This window comes from Procambarus clarkii, chromosome 17 (genome assembly GCF_040958095.1).
Source record: "Procambarus clarkii isolate CNS0578487 chromosome 17, FALCON_Pclarkii_2.0, whole genome shotgun sequence".
In the NCBI taxonomy this organism is placed as follows: Eukaryota; Metazoa; Arthropoda; class Malacostraca; order Decapoda; family Cambaridae; genus Procambarus; species Procambarus clarkii.
In genome coordinates this window covers 41,493,632-41,519,442 of record NC_091166.1, presented here as the reverse complement: position 1 = coordinate 41,519,442, position 25,811 = coordinate 41,493,632, and the positions used below count along the sequence as shown (strand labels likewise).

Sequence of the window (25,811 nt, the reverse complement as noted above, 5' to 3'; positions counted from 1 at the left end):
GTGGTAATTCAACGTTCAAGGCAAAGTGGTCACTAAGTAGTTCCCGAACAACCCGAGCCTCCCCCATAATCCCCTGAGAGTTTAAAACGCAGGCATAGTCAAGCCGTCCTCCCCTGATGTGAGTTGGTTCATTGTTTCCCAAGAGACAGGTATCTGGATGATCTTGTAGAAACTGTAACCACTTGACCCCATTAGCATTAATACTACCCACTGTCCCAAGGCTTGTGTGCCGAGCATTAAGGTCCCCAATGACCAGTGAAGGATTAGTATAAATGCAGTCAGGTAAATAGTTAGCGTCGAAGCAGTTCCTGGATACATACAAATTAACTACAATAAATTCCCCTTCCCTTAATGATAATTTAACACAGACACTCTCTATACCTTGCGTTTTTGATGGCGGTTCTACTAACTCTGCTGGTATGGAGTTCTTAACATAAATCGACGTGCCTCTGATGTTATTTGCAGCGAAGAGGTGAAACCCTTTATAACCATTTAATTTCAATAATCCTTCATTCCTATCCCCTGTCTCCTGGAGAGCTACAACATCAATATCATTTCCCATCACATAACAATGAACATCTGTAACCCTGTTTCTCAAACCATTAACATTCCATGACAACACTTTCAGTCTAGGGTGATCCATTATTAATCAATTCATTGCCTAAGTCATCCCCAATAAGTTCACTAAATGATAGCCATACCTTGTATAACATCTCCCACCTCCTCCCAAGTTCACCAGTAAAAGCGACATTGCGATTCTCAAGAGATTTTTTCAGCCCTGAGATGTCCATTGTTGGCCCAAATGATTCCTTCATTTTATGTGTAATTATAGGGTTCTTCCTTTCACTACGACTACCATCATTCACACACACTTCACTTTCCTTCATTTCATCACTCAATATTTCATTTTTGTCCTCAACCACTATATCCTGACTATCCTTCACCGTTTTGTGATTTTCCTTGACCTCCTGAACGTTTAATTTAGCCTCGATGGACTCGATTCTCTGCCCCAGATTTTGGAGGAACTCACCAACTTTTTTAAGTTCAGCCCACACTTCCTTGACCATATTATTATGACCCTCTCTCTGAGCCACAGTAGCCACTTCACTCACCGTTACACTGTCACTGCCGGAGTCCTGAGTGGTGGCGTGGCTGCTTGTTGCTGGAGCCTGCCTAAGTAAAGGTGACTCCTTTACCCACGCATTCGTCCGGTTCACTGGCACTGTTTGGGGCAGACTGTTTTGCTGTGCTCCCGGTGTCTGGGTAAGAGCTCTTGCTTGCTCTGTAACATTCACCGGCCGGAGAACAGCCATACTCGGCCTCTTGCTACACACAGCCGAGCTCGCATTGTGAACACCTCCACAGTTGCAGCATCTGGGAACTATTTTCTCACCCAGATTCAGTCTGTTTCTACACACAGTAGAGAGGTGAGACTTTCCGCAGAAACGACATCGTGGATCATTTTGACAGCTCCAGGATTTATGCCCCCATCTGCAGCATTTCAGGCATATTATGGGCTCTTCCACATACTTTGCTACATGCCTGTAGCCAGCCCCGGTGATGAACACTTTTTCGGGTACGTCACCTCTCACTAGAGCCACCACCTGACTCCTAGCTTCACCTTTAATAAGGTGACGCTTGGCCCACACAAATCGTTGGTCGTCGAGTATAAACTCGGGGTCCAGAATCTGAGGGTATTTATAGATAATTACCTTCGTCAGCTTCTCGTTCCCCTCCGGTATTTCCATAAGAATTCCATCATATCCTTGCTGGCTAAGAAACGTCACTGCCTCCCTAGAACCTACCGTTAAGTAAGGTCTGTTTACACCTTCCTTCAGCAGGGGCTCGAACTTGCGGTGTTCTCTTCCGAGTTTGACGGTCCACAGCAGCTTCTGATGATAGGCCAACGTGCATGAGGCAGGGAAGAGAAGCCTCCATCTCCGCTGATCCTCACCTTCCTGACATCGTTCCGTCCGTTTGTCTGCATCAGTCTCGGCGTCGTTCTTCATTCTTTTATCGTTTCCGTTAAGTGTATTACTGTCCACACTACGCCTTGCCTCCTGTCTTCTTCGTTTCTTCTTATTCCTTGTCAGAACTTCTAGATACTCGCCCTCCTCGTCTGACTGGCTGCTTTCAGGGTCCATGTTAATAACGCCGTGAGAAGGAGCCATGTCTGAGGGGGGTGAAGGTAAGTGGCGATGGAGTAGAGCAAAAGGGGTGGGGGTTGAAAGTAATCCTGAATTTAATTTTTTAGTTATATATAGTGACACCTCGGCTTACGAATGAATATTTATGAACTTTTCGGGTTACGAGCCTAATTTCTTCGAAAAATTTGAATCGGGTTACAAACTTTGCCTCGGGAAAGGAGTTTGTTGATATACGTATGGGCTGACCTAGCGCGTGGGGGCATGGTGATCGCGCCTCAGTTTACCAGTGTCTCCTGCCTAGTAAGTATCGCGCCTGAATTCTTTGTAAAGCATTACATTTGTTTTGGGATTTTTGGCTATTTGAACATAAACTAGCTAGGCAGTACAACAAATCTATGTCAACAATATGCACTATACTTGCTAAGAAAAAGGACATTATGAGCATTAAAGTGGCAAAAGGCATATCAACAATCCCGAAACAAAGAACACAAACACTTGAGGATGTTAAAAAGTTTTTATTAATTTGGATACACAACAAGGAGTTAGCAGGTGATAGCATTTCAGAGGCCATCATTTGTGAGAAACCAAGGCATTTGCATGAAGACCTTTTAAAGAAAACCCCTGGAACGAGGGGGGGGGGGGGAAGATGAATCAAGTTTGAAAATGTGCAAAGTTTGTGTGACAATAGAGCCTCGTGGAAAACTTTTGCTGTGGTCATTACCTGGTGGAATGCACCCAGGATGGAGTATTAGGGCTATACATCTTTTAAATCATAAAAGTAATAAACATTTCCCATCAACCTTACAAACAATATTAACCTATTTTCATGTATTTCCCCCATGTGCATTTTAACAAAGTTGCTAAATTGCCTTTATCATTCTGTAAAATTTCAATTACAGTACTGTATGTATAATTTTGTTAGTATAAATGGACTGAATATTCTGAAATTGCTATTAATTTTACAATTTCAGATTCAAAGGTGGTCTGGACACCCAATTTGGTCAGACAGGTGAAGAGAGCATTTAGGATAGTTCGAAGAGATGAAGATGGTCGCAATTGTGTTCGAAGAGGCAAACGCCCCCCTTTGCTCCTGACATTATGTTCAACCATTGACCTCTGCACACCTAACACAAGGTAGGTTGAAAACTCCTCCTTTATGTCATTGGTACATTAGCCAGAAACTCAGGGCTCATGTAGGAATATCCCTAAAAAAAAAAAAAGTGGCCCCAACAATGCATCCTATAAGTCTGGAGGATGAGCAGGAGCATTGTCGAGAAGCAGGACCTTGAGTGTCAAACTTTTCTCTTGCAGATATTTTTTGATGGCAGGGCAAACCACTCCACATCACAGTTTTTCTGCACGTTATATATTTTTTAAAACTCTTGGATTTTTTAATGATACACGAGCAAGGGTTTAATTTTCAAATCGCCACACAGCACAAGAGTTAGCCTGTCCTGACACAAGTTAGCCCAAGTTAGCTTGTGTCTGGGCAGTGATGTCTCCTCTTGGGTAATGTATGTCCTCTTCGGCAATTTTTTCCAGAATAGCTATGTCTCCTCACAATTAAACACTTGTTGTGGAATATATCCATCAATACAGTATCTACAAAATCTTTAAAATCACGAACAAATCTTTCAGCCCCTACTTTGTCTGAGCTGGCACCCTCACCATGCCTCACAACACTATGAATACCACGTCTTTCTGGGGGGAGCCCCGTCGGCTCCCCGGAGCTTTACTGGCTGATATGCTAATGTCAGACTTTGGCATCAGTCATGTGTATGGAGTTCTAGGGCCTACCGGGGACCACGAGCCAGAACCTGGCCCCCTCAGAGAGGCAAGGGGAGCAATGGCCTATAGAAACCCCCGTGTGGTTGGAAGCATTCTATGTCTGCCATCGACCGGGTCAAGCATCCAGAAAGGTAAGCATTCCAAAACAAACCCCTATTCTGGTGAAAATTGCTACCTAAAGCCGAACTAGTGGATAGAACTCTTCAACAGAAAACAAGGAAACTAGCATGACGTCATACGTCACCGCGCCGCTGTCTGCGCAGCTCCCCCCTCCCCGGGAGGGGGAAGGGGGAGCCCCAGACCTCCCACGCCGGCTATCCACCCATCAGTTCTTCGGCTGATGCTATAGGCACCGGTTATGTGCTCCGGCTCCAGTGGTTGTTTCAGCACTGTACCTAGAGTGTGGTGTCTGTTTTCTAGGTGGTGCGTGAGCCAAGAGTGTTTCTCCAGTACTCGGGCTGCATGCGCCTAGGGTTCCCTTCCCTAGGTGCCCTGTAAGTACTGCCCTTGGGGCTTGGGGCCTCCTTCCACAAGTTCCTTGGGTCCTGCCCCTGCTTGGCCGTTTACTGCTTGGTTTTCGGCCGCTCTTTGTGTGCTCGGGTGTTCTGTCTCCCTTGTTCGCCTTAGAGTAAGGGGCAGTTTTTGCACTGGTGGGGCACGGGGTACTGTGCAGCTTGTCTTTACCAATCATAGCGGCCGGCTCTGTTCCGCTTGGGTACGCTGTCCTCTTGCGGGGTTTTCTTTTTCTTTTTGTTTATCTACCTGGTGGGGGGGTCTGCCTTCGTTCTTGCCCCTTGTGTCCCTTGTGTTCTGTGTATTTTCGGGTGGTACCCCCTCCTAGGTCCCCGTGAGTATACACGTCCCGGGGGTTCAGGTCTTAGAAAGTTGTTTGGTAGCTTTGGGTGCCGGTTAGCAGTACCCTGCCTGGGATTACCTGAGCGCGAGTCCTCTTATAGTAAACGCTCGGGACCCTGGGAAACCCCTGGGGGCGCGCGGGTCCGATGGATGTGACCCCAGAGTCCCCCCCTCGCTTCCAGCGAGTTTGAGGGTTGCTCTCACCCTTTGTCTCTGGGTGACTCTCTGTTTTGCCTCCGTCTGCTGCCTGTGGGGTCGGTGACACCTTCGACCCGGAGTCCTGCGAGTTTGGTTGCTCGTTGGGGCTCGGTTACCCGGTTGTGCTGACAAAGCAGGTGCGGGCAGCAGGGGCGTTGCACTTGAGCCTTGGTGGTGGCAACGTTCTCGTGGTTCCTCCCCGGGAGCCCCGGGGCTGCCCCGTTGTAGTTCGTTTTGGGACTTGGGGGTGTTGGTTGCTTCGGTTCTATCCACGCCCCCTTGTCTTTCCCCTGGTTCACCCTTCCTGCCTGCATCCGGCTCCTTACCGTCTGTAGGTTCGGGGCGGGGTTTTTGATGGTGTTGAGACTCGGGCAGTCTCGGGGAATTCCCCTTCCGGGGTAGTGACGGGGGCATTTGAGCCTGTTCCTCCAGCCGTGTTGTATGAGTCTGCCAGTGGGCTCCCTTCCTTAGTGTTTTTCACGGCTGCCCCGGTTTTCTGGTACGGCCGGGGCTTTGGGGGAACGGCTCGGCCCCGGGGCCTGTCGTGTAGGTTCCCGGGGCTGGGGAGGGGCTGACTTGGGAGGCCTTGGCCCGGTTGGGCCCCGTGGGGGTTTTTATCCCCCTCTAGGCGGGGCTTGTGGTTACGCGGAGTGGGGTCTTTCCTCCCCACTCGCCGTACGTGCTGTTGGGCGTCGGCCCCTCCCCGGGCTCAGTTCCTTGGCCTTTGAGTCGGTTGGTTCCGTCCTGTGGGTGGATGTTTCCTCCCACCCCTTTTTGGGACGGTGTTTTCGTCATGTTTCCCCGTTCGATGGGGTTCTGCGTGACTTCTGATATCGGGTGTGCCTGCGCCTTCGTGTGCCTTCGGGACTAGTGTTGGCTTCTGTGTTCTCGAGGGTACGGGAAGGTTTTTCGCTACTTCCCGCATTATTGGAACGTCTGTCGGCTCCTCGTCCTTGTTGCCCTGTTGGGCTACTTGTCGCTCAGTTGGGCTACTTGTCGCTCTGTTGGGCTACTTGTCACTCTGTTGGGCTACTTGTCGCTCTGTTCGGCTGCTTGTCGCCCTGTTGGGCTGCTTGTCGCCCTGTTGGGCTGCTTGTCGCCCTGTTGGGCTGCTTGTCGCCCTGTTGGGCTGCTTGTCGCTCTGTTGGGCTGCTTGTCGCCCGGTTGGGCTGCTTGTCGCCCGGTTGGGCTGCTTGTCGCCCGGTTGGGCTGCTTATCGCCCGGTTGGGCTGCTTGTCGCCCGGTTGGGCTGCTTGTCGCCCGGTTGAGCTGCTTGTCGCCCGGTTGAGCTGCTTGTCGCCCGGTTGGGCTACTTGTCGCCCGGTTGGGTTCCTTTTTGGGCTCTGCTTCTTTGGCCGGTTTTATTGTTCCTGCTCCTCTTTTGGCTACTTTTCTCGTGCAGTAGTCCTGGCTGGCGCCTTCCCACAGAGAGGGTGTGCGGTTCGGCCAGCGTGTTATGCGCATGCGCCGTGGAGTTTGTTTTGGTCTGGGCGGTGTTTCAGTGCTGGTGTTTTGCGCCCTTTTTGCTACAGTGCTTCGTCTCTCGTTCTTCTCCCTGGTTGCGGTATGTGTCCCTTCGCGCCGGGGGTGTCCTGGTTCCCAGTTGTGGGGAGGCCACCGCGGTTTTCCATGTGTCATGGGTGTAGACCGCCTCCTTCGCCTCTCCCTGCTCTCCTGCGGGTCCGGCAGGGTCCGGCTCTGGCGTCTTCACCTGGCGGTGCTCCCAGGTTCTTCTGGGCGCGGTTGCGTCGTGTCAAGTTCGTGCCACCATTCGCCAGGTGAGTTTCTGCGGTCTGGCGTCTTTTGGCCGGGCGCTGGATGCGGTGTTGTTTATATACCTGTCTTTATTTAGGTATATTTTTGTACGACTGAGACCGTTCGCACACCAGTGACTGTCCCTTTTTCAACCCTTCCTGTCCCCCTCATGTGCATGTCCAACCCATGCTGGAGTCATTCAGGGGACCCTCCTTTTTTACTGTTGTGAGTTGTGGGGGTTGTAGGGTTGGTTCTGTACTCACCTGGTAGGCTCCTGGCTGTGCTTGCAAGTTTTTGAGCTCTGGCTCTTGGGTCCCGCCTATCTGGTAGAACTTGCGGGATAGTACCAGTGGAGTGCAGTGGTGCTGTTGGCACATTTGGGGAACACTGTATTACCATCAGAGGTCTGCTTGTTACACGACCTACTTGCGAGCATAAGCTTTCTTGCTGGTTCGTCTGTGGACTTCCAGGGCGCACTAGCCTGTTTTCGTATGGCTGTTCTGGCCCGTCCTGGTTGTGGGGGTATGTGGGCCGGTGGACTGCTCCTAGCAGCTGCCTGGTGGGCCACCCTCTGGCCGGTCTCGCCTGGCCTTGGGCCGGGCTTCAGGTGTGAAAGAGCTCCCAGTACCTCATCCAGCAGGTATCGAGCGGGGTTTCTCCGCCGTCGGTCGCCTGGTGCAGGTTTCTGGGCCTGCAGGGTTTTATCGTGTCTCCGTTGGCCCTGTCTAGGGTCTGCCTGCTCCGTTCTCTGCCTTTGCAGAAGGGTGTTGCTATTTTCATGTTGCTTGTTGCAGTGGTGCCTGTTGCTGCTGCTGCACGTGTGCATTGGTACCGTGTTTCACGGTGGCGTGTCCTTGTTCCTGTGTCCGGTTGTGGAGTGGCACTTTGCTGCCGTTTTGTGCCTGGGGATTGCGTGGGGGTTTTTCTGTCTCTGCCTGATTGTCCACCCCTGGTTGTTCTCCTGGGGTTTTGGTGCTTCTGCTCTTTCTTCCTGCCTCCTCTGCAGCAGGGATGTTCTGCGTGTGTTCTTAGGCATTGGTCAGCCTGTGTCCTGTGAAGTGCTTCTTTGTCTCGGTCTATTGCAGTTGTTCGTACCCCTTGGTTCGGGTACTGTTCTGGCGGCGACCCTTCCGCTTTCTTTGGTTTCCTAGCTTGCCATGCCGGTTGGTTTTTTTTTGGGGGGTCTTGCGATGTCTCGCGTCGGACCTGTCGTTTCTGAACTCCTGGCGGGCTTGCATGCTTTGGGGAGTTTTTCTGTTCGGCAGACGTTCCATCTCCTTGTACCTGGGTTTCGGTGGTCGCACCCGAGATCTTCCCGCGGCTCCGCCTTTTTCCTGGGCTCGGAGGGGCCTTGTCGGGGCTGCTTATGTTCTGCCTCGCGGTCTCGCCTCCGGTTGGTGGTCGGGTGGCTTCGTGGTAGGTGTCCCACCTGCGTGCTTCTCTTGGCGGCAGTATGGGGTATTTTGGCGGTCCTTCCTTTTCCTGTCCCTTCTTAGGTGGTTACTCTTGTTGGCTTGGTTTACTCTCGGCTTGGTTTTCTGGTGGGGGTTGGGGGCCGTCGTCTTGCCCCATACTGTCGCCTCTTTTCGTGCGGCGCGGGCGGAGCCGCTTCAGCTTGCTTTCGGTCTTGGTGTTGTTTCTGCACCGTTAGTCAGCTGTCTTGTGCGTCGTTTCACCTCCGGCCTGTTCGTGCGCCGCTTGCACCATCCTGGTCTCTGGTCAGCGTGCTCTGTCTTCTCCTCGGTTGGTAGTGCCCCTTCGGTTCCGGTGTGTTTTTTCGTCGGCTCTTTCCTTTGTACCTTTGCCTCTAGGGGTCGGGTCGCTGAGTTTTCTTGCTCCTTTGGTTTTAGCGTTTTGGTTGTTTGGTGGCAGCAGTCTCCATCTTTTCTGGCGCGGGGTGGGGCTGCTGCATTCTGGAGGGGTCCAGGGTTTGTTGGTGCTTCGTTGGTCAGGCTGGGGGTGTGTCGTTTTTGTGTTCAGTGGCGGCCCTCCGCTGTTGTTTGCGTGCCACAGCGTTTGGGTCCGGAGCGCGTTTTGCGTTGATCCAGGTTCTGTTCTTCCCGGTTCGCGGGTGATAGTGTCCCGGGTGGTCAGCCGTGTTCTTGCGGCTAAGCTGCCTGGGTTCTTCCCTCATGCCTGTGGCGTTCGTGGCTTCGCTGCTCTCGCTGCCGTCTGGGCGACGTGGACTTGCGGTCTTTCGGGCATGGATTTTTGGTGTTCGTGCAGGGGCCTTGCTGCTCGTGGTTCTCTTGTTGTTCTCGGGAATTTTGGGGCTGTGGCGCCTTGGGTTGGCGTTTGCTGTCGGCTGTCTCGCCTCCTTGAGGGGTGCGTGGTGTCCGCCTCCCGGTTCTGTCCCTTTGACCTTCCTCTGTGGGTAGTTAGCTCCGGGGAGCCGACGGGGCTCCCCCCAGAAAACCAGCGTTGAATGTAATGAAACGCCATTTTCTGGGTGAGACCCGGAGGCTCCCCGGCAACCCTCCCTCCCTCCGGTCGGCGTTTTTCGCGTGTTTTGACATCCAGCCTCAGAACTGATGGGTGGATAGCCGGCATGGGAGGTCTGGGGCTCCCCCTTCCCCCTCCCGGGGAGGGGGGAGCTGCGCAGACAGCGGCGCGGTGACGTATGACATCATGCTAGTTTCCTTGTTTTCTGTTGAAGAGTTCTATCCACTAGTTCGGGTTTAGGTAGCAATTTTCACCAGAATAGGGGTTTGTTTTGGAATGCTTACCTTTCTGGATGCTTGACCCGGTCGATGGCAGACATAGAATGCTTCCAACCACACGGGGGTTTCTATAGGCCATTGCTCCCCTTGCCTCTCTGATGGGGCCAGGTTCTGGCTCGTGGTCCCCGGTAGGCCCTAGAACTCCATACACATGACTGATGCCAAAGTCTGACATTAGCATATCAGCCGGTAAAGCTCCAGGGAGCCTCCGGGTCTCACCCAGAAAATGGCGTTTCATTACATTCAACGCTGGTTTTTTTCAAAATTTCTCAAACCATCCCCTACTCACCTTAAACTCTTTCGTATCTGCAAAATTCGTTCTAGGGGTTTTCTTTATAAGATCTTGCATGAAGATTTCATTGTTGACCAAACCACACACTGGAAATTGAATAGACGACGACATTTCGATCCGTCCTGGACCATTATAAAGTCGATTGTGATGAGATGAGGGAAGCAAGAGCATTAAGTAGGCAAGAGAGAGAGGTGAGGAGATGGCAAGTATGTACGTATGTACATGAATAAAACATGTACATACTTATACATAACGTGTGTAAATAGTGTAATAAACACAATAACAGTATTTTGAGAGGAGGAATGTTGGCGAGTAATGTGTTGGAGGAGGGAGGGAGGACTGGCAGGGTGTGGCAGCTCACTCATGTTTTTTGGGCTCACCATACCAACATAGTAGATCGTTATGGTGAATACATACGTAGATGGGTATATACAATGTGTGTATATAGTGTAATAACAGCAAAAGCACTGTTTGATTGTAGAATATGTCGCATATATGAGGCCCATAATTTTGAGCATAGCGATGTTCTATACTTTGAATTATATAAATTCCACAAATTACACACTTTTAAATAATATTACAGCAAAAAAAAGGAAGAAATGAATGAGAAACTTCAAAATAATTGCGCAACATTTTATTCGCAGCAACTGCCGTCGCACGGGGTGGCGGGGCCGACAGACCCCCATCGCTCCAACGCTCAGCGCCCATAATTTGCTCAACTTCCCAGCTCCATCGCAGCTAAAGTAAGTCACATACAATATTTTTTGTTTAGTTTCCCCGTGATCAGACTCTGCATTTTAACAATATAAGAAGAGAAAAAAATTTTTTGGAAAGAATTTATTTCTTGTGCACCAGGGTGTTATTTGGAGACAGAGCAGTTCAGTGGTTAACTACTAAATTTTTTTTTCTCCCACACACGCACCCCCCTAGGAAGCAGCCTGTAACAGCTAACTCCCAGATACCTATTTACTGTTAGGTAACAGGGGTCATCCCCTTTTGTACAAAGAATCTGCTAAAGCTTTTAGGGCTAATCTTTGACACTCGTTTGTCTTTGTCGCCCCATATTTTTTACGTCCGAGTTGAATGCTCTAAGGCCCTTAACTAACTTTAGGTCATGTCCCATACTTCTTGGGGAGCTAATCAACACTGCTCCTCTCTTTACATTCCTCTCTCGTTCTGTCTAAACTCGATTATGGCCCTGTTTACTCGTCTGCTTCTCCTTCTACCCTTCACCATCTGGACACACTACATCATACTGGGTTACGGGTCAGCTCTGGTACCTTTCCTTCGACACCTACCCTAAGCCTGTATGTTGAAACTGGCGTCCTGTTTCTACAGGATCGCCATGATCGCTACTGTCTTCTCCACCTTGCACGGTCCTTACAGCACCCTCACTCTTGCTTATGTCATGCCTTGACCTTTACCCATCCTGTGGTTCCTGTTCCCCTTCACCACCTATCTCTTTCTGTACGGTTGTCTCTCTTACAAAATGCTCTTTCAGTTTGTGTTACCAATATTTCCCCTCGTGTCATTCCGTCTTTGCCCCTATGGAGGGGTCCCCGTTCCTAAATTCTGTAAGCCTTGACCCACATGACTAAAACTTTTACCCCTCCTACAGTTCTAAATCACCTTTTCCTTGAACACTTTTCTTCACACTTCCACTCTATTTCCGTCTTCACCAATTTGTCTTAAGTCTGCAGACGGTGTAGGCTACTCTGTTGTTTTTCCTGACTGCACCTTTGTGTCTCCTGCCTCCGGAGACTAGCATCTTCATGGCAGAACTTTATGCTATTCTCTATGCTCTTCATCAACTCTTTTCTCGCTGTCAATCCTCCTCTGTGTTTGTAGTTGACACTTGCAGTGCCCTCATGGCTCTAGAATCCTTTAATCCAGTCCATCCTTTGGTAGTTGAAATTCAACATTGGCTGTTTCTTATCTCCAGTAGAGATAAGAAACAGAGAGCCAGAATTTGGCTCCAATATATGACTCAGGCCTCGAAAATGTGATGTTTGGGATATTTTGAAAACTGCTGGGGGGTTTGGGCAAAATTTGACCCAACGCCGCCTTCAGTAATTGGTATGTGTTCGGTAAAAAATTTCGTAATTTCAAACTGCGAATACGTGCAGAGAGCCAGAATTTGGCTCAAAAATATGGCTCAGGCCTCGAAATTGAGATGTTTGAGATATTTTGAAATCTGCAGGGGGGTTTGGGCAAAATATGTCCCACTGCCGCTTTCAGTACTTGGCATATGTTCGGTGAAAAAGGTCGTATTTTCAAACTGCGAATACGTGCAGAGAGCCAGAATTTGGCTCCAAAATATGGCTCAGGCCTCGAAATTTGGATGTTTGCGATATTTTGAAAACTGCAGGGGGGTTTGGGCAAAATATGACCCACCGCCGCTTTCATTAATTGGCATGTGTTCGGTAAAAAATTTCGTAATTTCAAACTGCGAATACGTTCAGAGAGCCAGAATTTGGCTGCAAAATATGGCTCAGGCCTCGAAATTGGGATGTTTGGGATATTTTGAAAACTGCTGGGGGGTTTGGGCAAAATATGACCCACCGCCGCTGTCAGTACTTGGCATATGTTCGGTATAAAAAAGTCGTAATTTCAAACTGCGAATACGTGCAGAGAGCCAGAATTTGGCTCCAAAATATGGCTCAGGTTTCGAAATTGGGATGTTTGAGATATTTTGAAAACTGCAAGGGGGTTTGGGCAAAATATGACCCGCCGCGGCTTTCAGTACTTGGCATATGTTCGTTAAAAAAAGTCGTAATTTCAAACTGCGAATACGTGCAGAGAGCCAGAATTTGGCTCCAAAATATGGCTCAGGCCTCGAAATTGGGATGTTTAAGATATTTTGAAAACTGCAGGGGGGTTTGGGCAAAATATAACCCACTGCCGCTTTCAGTACTTGGCATATGTTCGGTAAAAGAAAGTCATAATTTCAAACTGCTAATACGTGCAGAGAGCCAGAATTTGGCTCCAAAATATGGCTCAGGCCTTGAAATTGGGATGTTTGAGATATTTTGAAAACTGCAGGGGGGTTTGGGCAATGTATGACCCACCGCCGCTTTCAGTAATTGGCATGTGTTCGGTAAAAAATTTCGTAGTTTCAAACTGCGAATACGTGCAGAGAGCCAGAATTTGGCTCAAAAATATCGCTCAGGCCTCGAAATTGGGATGTTTGAGATATTTTGAAAACTGCAGGGGGGTTTGGGCAATGTATGACCCACCGCCGCTTTCAGTAATTGGCATGTGTTCGGTAAAAAATTTTGTAGTTTCAAACTGCAAATACGTGCAGAGAGCCAGAATTTGGCTCAAAAATATCGCTCAGGCCTCGAAATTGGGATGTTTGAGATATTTTGAAAACTGCAGGGGGGTTTGGGCAAAGTATGACCCACCGCCGCTTTCAGTAATTGGCATGTGTTCGGTAAAAAATTTCGTAATTTCAAACTGCGAATACATGCAGAGAGCCAGAATTTGGCTCAAAAATATCGCTCAGGCCTCGAAATTGGGATGTTTGAGATATTTTGAAAACTGCAGGGGGGTTTGCGCAAAGTATGACCTACCGCCGCTTTCAGTAATTGGCATGTGTTTGGTAAAAAATTTCGTAATTTCAAACTGCGAATACGTTCAGAGAGCCAGAATTTGGCTCCAAAATATGGCTCAGGCCTCGAAATTGGGATGTTTGGGATATTTTGAAAACTGCTGGGGGTTTTGGGCAAAATATGACCCACCGCCGCATTAAGTACTTGGCATGTGTTCGGTAAAAAAAGTCGTAATTTCAAACTTCGAATACGTGCAGAGAGCCAGAATTTGGCTCCAAAATATGGCTCAGGCCTCGAAATTGGGATGTTTGAGATATTTTGAAAACTGCAGGGGGGTTTGGGCAAAATATGACCCACCGCCGCTTTCAGTAATTGGCATGTGTTCGGTAAAAAATTTCGTAATTTCAAACTGCGAATACGTGCAGAGAGCCAGAATTTGGCTCAAAAATATGGCTCAGGCCTCGAAATTGGGATGTTTGAGATATTTTTAAATCTGCAGGGGGGGTTTGGGCAAAATATGTCCCACTGCCGCTTTCAGTACTTGGCATATGTTCGGTAAAAAAGGTCATATTTTCAAACTGCGAATACGTGCAGAGAGCCAGAATTTGGCTCCAAAATATGGCTCAGGCCTCGAAATTGAGATGTTTCAGATATTTTGAAAACTGCAAGGGGGTTTGGGCAAAATATGACCCGCCGCCGCTTTCAGTACTTGGCATATGTTCGTTAAAAAAAGTCGTAATTTCAAACTGCGAATACGTGCAGAGAGCCAGAATTTGGCTCCAAAATATGGCTCGGGCCTCGAAATTGGGATGTTTGAGATATTTTGAAAACTGCAGGGGGGTTTGGGCAAAATATGTCCCACTGCCGCGTTCAGTACTTTACATATGTTCGGTAAAAAAAAGTCGTAATTTCAAACAGCGAATACGTGCAGAGAGCCAGAATTTGGCTCCAAACTATGGCTCAGGCCTCGAAATTGGGATGTTTAAGATATTTTGAAAACTGCAGGGGGGTTTGGGCAAAATATGACCCACTGCCGCTTTCAGTACTTGGCATATGTTCGGTAAAAAAAAGTCGTAATTTCAAACTGCGAATACGTGCAGAGAGCCAGAATTTGGCTCCAAAATATGGCTCAGGCCTCGAAATTGGGATGTTTGAGATATTTTGAAATCTGCAGGGGGGTTTGGGCAAAATATGTCCCACTGCCGCTTTCAGTACTTGGCATCTGTTTGGTAAAAAAGGTCATATTTTCAAACTGCGAATACGTGCAGAGAGCCAGAATTTGGCTCCAAAATATGGCTCAGGCCTCAAAATTTGGATGTATGAGATATTTTGAAAACTGCAGGGGGGTTTGGGCAAAATATGACCCACCGCCGCTTTCAGTAATTGGCATGTGTTCAGTAAAAAATTTCGTAATTTCAAACTGCGAATACGTTCAGAGAGCCAGAATTTGGCTCCAAAATATGGCTCAGGCCTCGAAATTGGGATGTTTGGGATATTTTGAAAACTGCTGGGGGTTTTGGGCAAAATACGACCCACCGCCGCATTAAGTACTTGGCATATGTTCGGTAAAAAAAGTCGTAATTTCAAACTGCGAATACGTGCAAAGAGCCAGAATTTGGCTCCAAAATATGGCTCAGGCCTCGAAATTGCGATGTTTGGGATATTTTGAAAACTGCAAGGGGGTTTGGGCAAAGTATGACCCACCGCCGCTCTCAGTAATTGGCATGTGTTCGGTAAAAAATTTTGTAATTTCAAACTGCGAATACGTGCAGAGAGCCAGAATTTGGCTCAAGCCTCGAAATTGGGATGTTTGGGATATTTTGAAAACTGCTGGGGGGTTTAGGGAAAATATGACCCACTGCCGCTTTCAATACTTGGCATATGTTTGGTAAAAAAAAGTCGTAATTTCAAACTGCGAATACGTGCAGAGAGCCAGAATTTGGCTCAAAAATATGGCTCAGGCCTCGAAATTGGGATGTTTGAGATATTTTGAAAACTGCTGGGGGTTTTGGGCAAAATATGACCCACTGCCGCTTTCAGTAATTGGCATATTATTGGTATAAAAAGTCAGAATTTCAAACTGCGAATACGTGCAGAGAGCCAGAATTTGGGTGAAAAATCTTGTTCAGGTCTCAGATTTGCGATATTTCCGATATTCATACTCCCCCACTTTCCCTTTCGCTCCCCCATACTACCCCATTTTCCCTCCATATTCCCTCCATACTCTATGTATGAGGAGTGTGGGGGAAAGTTGGGGAGTATGGGGGAAGTGAGGGGGGAGGAGGAGTTAGGGGGTAGTAGTGAGGGGCGCGAGTGAAGCGGAGGAGGAGTGCGGGCGTAGGGTGTAGAAGGGAAGAGTGAAGAGGCAGGAGGAAGGGGGAGGAGTGAGAGGGTAATAGGGAGGAATGAGGGGGTAGCAGGGAGGAATGAGAGGGCAGGAGGGAGGAATGAAGGGGTAGGAGGGAAGGCAGGAGGGAGGAATGAAGGGGTAGGAGGGAAGGCAGGAGTGAGGGAGTAGAAGGGAGTTAGGGGGTATGTAGGAGGGGTAGGTATGACCTGGCTATATTGGTCATGTCAAAGTTTTGCACGCTGAATGCACAAAGACCGTTTCTTTATTCATTGTTATCACATACCTCATGGGGGAGTGGATAGGCAAACACTCATCCAGTTAAACTTGCCTCGTAGTACTTTCATAGCTCGGTAATTTGTATTCTGGTAAGCAGAATCTCCAAATAAATGGACGTTTAAAGCGCATTCCTATTTGGTTTTAAAAGTTTGTACCGATTGAGAAACTCGGATTAAATAGTCTAACACCAGAAATGTTATTATTCAGTTTAGTCGCCTAAAGGACATACTAGGACTAGACATTACCAGGCATTCCTGTATACCTTACCTTATGCTGTATAACATTGCCACAACCCTGGGTTTTATTGATTTAAATGGCCACAGGGAGTCGTACAAAATTGCGGGTTATAATGTTATTTATCCACTGTGGTGACAAGTGGGCTGACTGATGTCTGTTGACACCTGTATCGTGCTTCAGTTTACTCGCCAAGTCGTCCTGTCACGGGACTCGTCTGTAGGAAGTATATCAAAATTTTTTGGATCATTAATAGCATAAAACTTGGGGGTAGGAGAGGGCTGCAGTGTTTGTCGTGGCCCTCAGTTGTTCCTGGTATTAGTCGACTTAGTTTTAGAAATATTTTTGTTGGCCAGTGTTGAAGTTGTTTGAAAGTAGATGTGTTTTTTTAAAGAGAGTGGGGGGGGTGTCCATGCTTGGATACAATTATCTAAGTGATAATAGATATCTGGTGTATAAGTGTTTTGACAGTAGAATAACTACCTTCTTTTCCTTAAAGTCAAAATGTCGCTAAATTATTTCAAAAGTTTTGTTAGTAATTGTGATATTAGTGCAGCAACTTTTGGTTAATGATGGATTCTTGCTCAAGGTCCTTTATTTCATCGTTCTGCTTCATTTTAATGTTAATGTGGTAGTTGTGATATAAAATAAATAAAATAAAATAAAATAAATATGTTTATTCAGGTAAGGTACATACATACATACAAGTGATGTTACATTAATGGATTGATATATAGATAGAGCTAGTACCTGTACATACAATGCCTAAAGCCACTATTACGCAATGCGTTTCGGGCAAGAAAAACATTAATATCTAGAACTTAATACTAATTGAGCATAAAGAATAAAAAGTGTTGAGAACAAATACAAATAAAGATAAAAAAAAAAAAAAGGGGGGAACATGACTGAAAAAGCAGCACAAATACAATAGGTTGACAAACAGTGTTGATTAAACAAAAAAAATTACAGACATAGTTTGACAATAGAGGAGTGAGGTAGGTTACAGGGAATTTATTAGGTAGTGTTTAGTTTTTATCTTAAACTGGTTGAGAGAGGTACAGTCTTAAACATGGCTGGGAAGGTCATTCCACATTCTGGGTCCCTTGATTTGTAGAGCATTTCTAGTTTGATTAAGTCGTACTCTAGGAATATCAAAACTGTATTTATTTCTGGTGTGGTGCTCATGGGTTCTGTTACAACCTTCAATGAAGCTTTTGAGGTCAGGATTGGCATTACAGTTCAGCGTTTTATATATGTATAATACACAAGAGAGAATGTGCAGTGACTTAATATCTAACATATTCAGAGATTTGAGTAAGGGTACCGAGTGATGTCTGGGGCCAGAGTTGGATATTGTCCTAATAGCAGCTTTGTGTTGGGTAATAAGAGGACGTAAATGATTTTGGCTAGTAGAACCCCAAGCACAAATACCATAGTTGAGGTATGGATAGATGAGGGAGTAATAGAGAGTAACCAGGGCAGGGCGGGGTACATAATATCTGATCTTAGAAAGAATGCCAACAGTTTTTGAAACTTTTTTTGATATATTTAGAATGTGACCCTGGAAATTCAGCTTGTGGTCGATGAGAACGCCAAGGAATTTGCCATCTAATTTGTTACAAATTTGGGTATTGTTTATTTTGAGATTTATCTGATTAGAGGACTTATTGCCAAACAGAATATAAAACGTTTTGTCAATGTTAAGGGTGAGTTTGTTGGCGGTTAGCCAAAGATGAACTTTCTCTAGCTCAGTATTTACTGTGGCATTTAGAGCAAGGGGGTCAGGACTGGAGTAAATGAAGGTTGTGTCGTCAGCAAATAGAATTGGTTTGAGGTGTTGGGAGGCATTTGGAAGGTCATTAATGTAGATGAGAAAGAGGAGAGGGGCAAGTATGCTGCCCTGAGGAACACCAATGTTGATGGGTAGGGTGGGAGAAATTGTATTATTCACAGAAACATACTGGAGCCTGTCAGTAAGATAAGATTTGAGGTATTGCAGGGAGTGTCCTCTGACTCCATAATGATGTAATTTAAGAAGAAGGTTTTGATGGTTGACAGTGTCAAAAGCCTTACGCAGGTCCACAAATAACCCAACAGGAAACTCCTTTTTATCAAGAGCTGCGTGAATTAAGTTAATCATACTAATAAGTGCATCGTTAGTGCTTTTTTTGGGTCTGAAGCCATATTGACAAGAGCTAAGTATATTGTGTTTGGCTAGAAAAGAGTAAAGCTGCTTGTAGATTAGTTTTTCGAATATTTTTGACAAGTTAGGCAGGATTGATATAGGTCTGTAGTTGTTAACATCTGTGAGATCACCACATTTGTGGACAGGGGTTACTCTTGCTTTTTTTAGAATGTCAGGAAAGGTTTGGAGTTCAAGTGACTTGTTGAAGAGCAATGCAATAGCAGGGGCTAGAGATCTGGAGGCTTTTTTGTAAATTAAAGTTGGTATCTCCTCGAGGGCACTAGACTTGGTTTTAAGGGAAAGGATTATTTCATTGACATCAGTGGAACTAGTAGGCTTTAGGTACAGAGACTGGATAGTTACCTGTAAGATAGTCCTTAACATCAGTACAGGAAGATGGAATATCATTTGCAAGGGATGACCCAATGGAAGAGAAGAACCTATTGAACTCAATAGCAGAATCAGAGGCTGAAAGCTGACCAGCGTTATTGGAAAGGAGTGTTGGTTTGTTATTTAAAATCTTCTTTGATCCCAATATTTGTGAAATTGTGCTCCAAGTTTTTTTAATGTTGCTCTTTATTTGGGTATATTTATCTTCATAGTATTTAGTTTTTGCTCGTCTAATTATTTTAGATAGCAATAACGAGTAATTCTTTGAGAATTCTTTGGAAACTGTTCCTAGCCTATACTTCTTCTCAAGGTCGTGTTTTTTGTTAATGGATTTAAGTATTCCCTTTGTAAGCCAAGGATTGTTAAGTCTTTTGCTTGTGACTTGTTTTGTAAGCATAGGACAGTGGGTGTTATAAAGGCTAAGAGTTGTTTGAAGAAAAGATTGCACTGCTAGGTTGATGTCCCCTATGTTACCTAACTCGGACTCCCAATTGACATTATCAGCAGCAGTTATAAAATTGTTTATAGCAGTTTCATTGTGCAGCCTAAAGCTTAACTCCCTTGTCTCTAGAGGTGGTTTGCTAATGTTAGTTAAGAGAAATGTGGGGTAATGGTCTGTAGTGCTATCGGTGATTATACCTGAAGTAAGCGGAGAGGTTATGTTGGTCCAGATGTGATCTAGAGTCGTAGCAGTACTATCAGTGATTCTAGTTGGTCTAGTGATTAAGGGTATGAGGAAGCAGGAATTCATACAGTTGATGAAGCTAACAGCAGTAGGGTGTTCAGGCTCGCAGAGGTCAATATTAAAGTCCTCTGCGATAATTAGATGGTTTTTGTTCAATCTGTTATCTAGTATTAGATTTCTAAGGTTTGAGTTGAATTCAGACACATCAGTGTTAGGAATTCTATAGACTGCACCCACAGACAGGACAGACTCGGCACCCTTGACTCTGAAACTGGCGAAGATATACTCCCCACAGCAGTCTCTAGTTCAAATTATTTTTAAGCATGTTAGTTCTTGGTGGTAGTAAAGAGCAGTACCACCACCTCTCTGCATTTGACGACAGTTGTGAATTGCCGAGTAGTTAGGCATGTTAAAGAGTTGAGTATTATCCTCTTTCAACCACGTTTCAATAAGTATAATAAAAGAGAATTTGTTGTCAATAGTTTCAATCAAGGCACTAACATCATCGAAGTGTTTACCTAGGGATCTAACGTTCAAGTTGATTACAGAGATATTGTGATTATCTGTTAATACATTGTTTACATCATGTGCTGTAAAATATCTGCAATTTTGATCATTGAAGTGATGATTGTCATAGATAGTGGATAAGAGGTTTAGTTCTGGGTCTATACTTGTCTGCATAAAAAGGCTGTTTGCAGGAAAACAAGGCAAGAATGGCAAATTACAAAATAGAAAACAAAGAAAAAAGTAGATTAAAAATTCTAAAGTAAAATAATCTTAATGGTAATTTTAAGTAAAAAGAAAAAAAAACTTAATGGGAACTAGGAATGTAAAAAATTAACTAGAATAATTAATAACAATAGATGACCAAAAAAGTAAAAAAAAAAAACAATTATGAAATCTATAAGATGAAAAGCTTGCATACTATACTATTATAAGTACATTATAGTTGAATACTAAAGTTACATTAAAACAAACTGAGGTAGTTTAAATAGAGATACACTCAGGAACACTAGATAATGAAGTTAATACTAGAGGACACAGGCAAAGCCAGTGTACTATTGGAATATGGGAGTAAAAAAAAAAAAAGACAATAATATAGATGACAATATTATTCTTTTTTTTTTTTAACTAAAGTTAAAACCTTTTGAAGGGAAAGGCAGAGCTAGAGTACACAAAGGTAGTTAAATGAGATTATAATTTGAATTCAGGCTATACAGCAGATATCCCACAGTCACTGAGGAAAGAATTAAGGTGAGCTTCTGTGGTTATTGAATAGGTTTTTCCAGTGTCAGTCCTCCTAGCTATAATTTTACCATCTCGCACAAAACAGTGTTTTATTGTAGGGGAATTTTTGCAGAAGCCACGCAGTTTAAAAAAGAGATTTTGCCTGCACCATATGGATTGTTCTGGCTCACCTCTAAGGTTTTGCAATGTTAAACGTATATTAAGAAGAATTTGCCAGTCTTTGAACCATTTTTAGAGTTCATGTAGATCTTTGTAAGGACTCGATATAATAGTTTCATGTTCTTTATACCATAAATCTTGGCGTCATCTGCAAATTTGATGTGGTTTTTAATATTTTGATTTGTTATTGATGTATATAAGGTATAGACCCTTGTGGTATGCCTCCAGTCAAATCTTTTTTGGAGGAACCTTTAATTTCTTTGGTTTAATTAAGCCTTCTTTTTATCCTTCTACCACCCCTCCCCGCTCAGCTCGTTGCCGCCGTGTGGGTGCTTAGTGGGCGGCTGCCGGAGTGTGATGCTCCTTGGGACAGTCCTCTGTCCTTTTCTTGCCTTGTGCTCCTGCTGCCGTCCTCTCCAATTCTGCTGGGCATCTTTTCCTTTTCCTTCTGTTTCGTTTTTCTCCCCCCTCTTCTCCTATCTGCTTGCCGTTTCCTGCCGACCTTTTGCTCGTTCTGGTTCTTCCCTTGGACTTCTTCTATTTTGACGCCCGGGTGCTTGAGGAGGCATACTCTTGCACCCGTAGAACTGTAGTACCCGACGTCGAGAGCGAGGGGAACCTTTTATTGTCAATCCCCCTTTCGTCACTGAACCCGATCTCGACGGACTGTCGGTTTCTTAAGGTGGCGTTTGTGGGGCGTATACTCACGACGCACCCCTAGGAGGCCCCGGCAAGATCGGTGATAGCTTCTTGTTGGGTGTCCTGCCTCTAATTGTGGCTCCATGGTGGGTGTGGGGGCACATTCGTGAATGAATTCTTCTTTTCGTAATGATGATAACCCCTGTTTCGGCTGCTTCTGGTTTACCTTCTCAGGCTCGTGGGGTGGGCGACCAAGCCCCCGAGTCGGTCCGTATTGGAAGACCGGGCTCTGTAGCCTCCACTGCATTGGGCCCCGACCTTGCTCCTCCTTTGGCCTCTGTGGTTGGGTCGAGCCCCAAGCCCCCAGTGGTGACTACCTCGTCCCCTGGCGCGGCTCCTTCTCTAGTTGTAACTACTGCGCCTTTTAACCCCTCTCTGGGGGTTCTCACCGCCGTCCTCGTCACGGCCGCCCTCGCTCGATTCCTTCCAGTTCTGCTACCTATCAAGCCTTATTTGGTCCCGCTTCGTGGGCCAAATATTTTGATCTCCTCCCTCTTGATTCTGCGCCTCCTGACGATTTCTCCCTCCATCGTCATCTCGTTGATTTCGTGGATGCCTCCATTACTTTCAACCCCACTCGTCTCGGTACACGTGTCGTTGCTGCTCCTTCTCAGGATGCTGCTTCCCGCTTGGCTGCCTTATCCTGCCTTGGCGAGACCCCTGTTCGGGTCTCGAAGAACGCTCAGTTGAATGCCAGTGTTGGCACTATTTTGCTCCTGCCCCATGTTGCGACCGGTGTTCGGGACCTGCGCGACTGCCACGACGATATTCGGCATATCCTTGCTGCCCAGGGCCATTCTATTCTCCAGGTGGACACGTTTACTCGTCCCCCTCGCCGTCAACCCCTCCGGGTTGTGAAGATTACCTTTGATGGTAGGACCCTTCCACCCTCTGTCATTCTTGCTGGTGCCAGGTGCTCTGTCCAGGAGTACATTCCTTCTCCTCGGCTCTGCAACAAGTGCTGGAGGTTTGGGCATGGTGCCCTCCGCTGCTCCGGGACTGTCTCTCTCTGTCCTTTGTGTGGTGGCGAAGGTCACTCTAAGTCGGAGTGCACTTCTCCCCAGGCTCGTTGCCTCAACTGCGGTGAGGCCCATCCTGCCTTCTCCCGTGCGTGTGTCCATTACAGGCTTGAGGCAGCCGTCCTCAACTTGAAGCACCGGGAGCGTTTATCTTTTCCTGAGGCGAGACGCCAGGTTCGCCGGCTCCCGCCTTATGCTAATATCTCTTATGCTCGCGTGTTGCGCTCTTCCTCTCCTCGTCCTTCCCGCCTTCCTCAGACTCACAACCGTTTCCGGGCCTTGGACCCTGATGCGCCCACTGCCCCCTCCTCTGTTCCTTTGGGTTCTCTCCCGAAGGATCCTCCTCCTGGTCCTCTGTCTGGGATTCCCCTTCCTTCTACCCGGTCTGTCGTGTCTCCTGTGTCTTCTTCCTCGTCTCCCTCCGTTCCTCCTTCCCATCCTTCCCCTCCGTCTCTTGACTCTCCCCGCCGCCTGTCGGTGCGGGCTGATATCCATCGCTCTCCAAACGGCCGTCATGTGTGCTCTCGTTCAGCTTCTCCTGTTGAGACGCTAGAATCCGTTGCCCAGTACGTGGTTGCTGGAACACCTGTCTCTTTACATCAGAAGCATAAACCTGGCTCCTCTCCTTCCTCCTCCCCGGCGGGTAAGAAGGTTTCGCTTTCTTCCTCGGCCCCTACTTCTGCCTCTCTCGCTCCTTCCCCTCCCATTTCGGTGGTTGCGCCCCCTGTTCCTGCTATGGAGGTTTCTTTAGCCCCCGCTTCCCTCTCAGTTACTGCCCTTGCTGAGGTACGCTCCCCTCTTTCTACCCCTCCTCTTCCTGCTGCTGTCCTTGCCTGCTCCTCTCCGTTGTCTCCTCCTCTTCCTCCTCCTCCTCCTCCGGACCCCGCCCGCCCACCTCTGATCTGTTCTCCCGTTTCCTTCCCTCCGTCTTTGCTCAGTTTACCCATGCCCCCTAACCCTGACTTTGCTGACCCTGATCCCGACCCTGATATTCTTTAACGTGCTCTGTTGCTCTTTCGCCTTTGTTTCTTCCTTGTTCTCTGTTGTTGTCCTTTCTCTTCTCGTCGTTGTCCTTTCTCTTCTCGTCGTTGTCCATTCTTCAATGGAACGTTTGAGGTTATTACGCTAATTTCCTCGAACCCCAACTTCTGATTTCGCGGTTTTCGCCCCTTTGTGTCTGTCTCCAGGAGCCGATGCTTGGTGCTCGTCCTGGTCGTTTTCGTGGCTATTCCTTTCTCTCCCCCCCCCCCCAGCTGCTGCTGGGGCTTCTAATTCTTCTGCTCTTTTGATTCGTGCTGATGTTCCCTTTGTTCCTTTACTTTTTCCTTCACCTCTCCATTGTTCTGCTGCTCGTGTCTTTGTGGGGAAATGGTACACTGTTTGTTCCGTTTATCTCCCCCCCGAGTGTCCCGCTTTCTCTTCCTGATTTGAAACACCTCCTAGACTCCTTGCCGGAGCCTGTGCTCCTGCTGGGTGACTTCAATTGTCGTCATTCTCTTTGGGGTGACGTTCTGACGAATACCCGGGGTCGCCTTCTTGAGCCGTTTCTCCTCTCTTCTTCCCTGTCTCTTCTGAATTCTGGTGAGCCCACTCATTTGGACTCTCGGACCCGCACCCTTTCTTGTCTTGATCTTTCTCTCTGCTCTTCTTCTCTTTACTTAGATTTCACGTGGCAGGTTCTTGATGACCTCCATGGAAGTGATCATTTCCCCATCCTTGTTTCCTTTTTCTCTTTTCGCCCTTCCCTCTCTTTCCCTAGGTGGCAGTTTGCTAAGGCGGACTGGACCCTATTTTCCCTCAGTGCTACTCTCTCTGACCTCTCCCTTCTGCCTCTCTCTCGCGCTCTCCTCCTTTTTCATGACACTGTCTTCAACGCTGCCCTCCGCTCTATCCCTCGCTCTTCCTCCTGGGGTCCACGGAAGTGCGTTCCCTGGTGGAATGCGGACTGTGCTCGGGCTGTCCGCTGTAAACGTGCAGCCTGGAAGAGGCACCGCCGTAGGCAGACGACCGATTCTTTTCTTTTCTTTCGGAAAGCGAGTGCGGTGGCCCGTAGGGCCATCCGTACGGCTAAACGTGAATGTTGGGCATCTTATGTCTCAACAATTACGTCCGAAACCCCTCTGGCCCAGATCTGGAAGCGAATCCGCAAGATAGCGGGTAAGTTCGTTCCCGATGTTTCACCGGTCCTTCACCTCCATGATGCTCTTGTGGCGGACCCGTTGCAGGTCGCTTCCGAACTGGGTTCCCACATTTCTTCTGTTAGCTCTGGTCTTCATCTTCCCCAATCTTTCCTTCTTCGTAAACCTGTCCTTGAGTCTCGACCTTTAGATTTCTGCACTCATCTTCAGCTTCCCTATAATGATCCCTTCTCTCTCTCTGAACTTCGTTCTGCCCTGGCCCTCTGCGGTTCTACGGCGGCGGGCTCCGATGGTATTCATTATGAGATGCTTCGCCATCTCCCTCCGAGCACGTCTCAGTATTTACTGAGTCTGTATAATCGGATCTGGGAGTCGTCGTCAGTCCCTGAGGACTGGCTCGATGCCGTTGTCCTCCCTGTTCGCAAACCGGGGTCTCTGGGTACTTCCCCTAAGGACTTTCGCCCTATTGCTCTCACAAGTTGTGTCTGCAAACTCTTTGAACGTATGGTTAACGTTCATCTGATGTGGTTCCTGGAACACCATCACCACCTCTCCCCTTCTCAATTTAGTTTCCGCAAGTGCCGCAGCACGACAGATGTCCTGGTGAACTTGGAGGTCTATATTTGTACTGCTTTTGCTGCGAAGACCTCCGTTGTTGCCGTCCTTTTTGACCTGGAAAAGGCTTACGACGCCACTTGGCGTTATCATATCCTATCTCAACTTCATTCTTTTGGCCTTCGTGGTCATCTCCCTCTCTTTCTCCGCAGCTTCCTCTCTCGTCATTCCTTTCGGGTGCGCCTTGGTACCACTCTCTCTCCCTCTTTTCAGCAATACGAAGGTGTGCCCCAGGGTAGTGTTCTGAGCACTACTCTTTTTCTGGTTGCCCTCAATGGTCTTCTTTCCTCTCTTCCTTCTGGTGTCTTCTCCGCTCTCTATGTCGATGATCTTACCCTTTGTTGTCAGGGTGATGATTCGCCTCTCCTTCAACGCCGGCTTCAACTTGCAATTGATGCCGTGTCGTCTTGGGCCACAGATCATGGCTTCAAGTTCTCTACTTCTAAGACTTGTGCCATGACTTTTACGCGGAAACGGGTTGTTCTTCGTCCCTCTTTGTCCCTTTAT

The 25,811-nt window shown here is 47.2% G+C and overlaps 1 long non-coding RNA gene across 1 annotated transcript in view; it reads left to right on the top strand.

Moving 5' to 3' along the window:
- The window catches only part of LOC123772671 (uncharacterized), a 34,849-nt gene that overhangs the window by 5,805 nt on the left and 3,233 nt on the right, over positions 1-25,811 (top strand). Inside the window, exons 2-3 of the long non-coding RNA XR_011228894.1 lie at positions 3,119-3,281; positions 10,400-10,498. This is a non-coding gene — a long non-coding RNA (uncharacterized lncRNA). The remainder of the gene's footprint in view (positions 1-3,118; positions 3,282-10,399; positions 10,499-25,811) is intronic.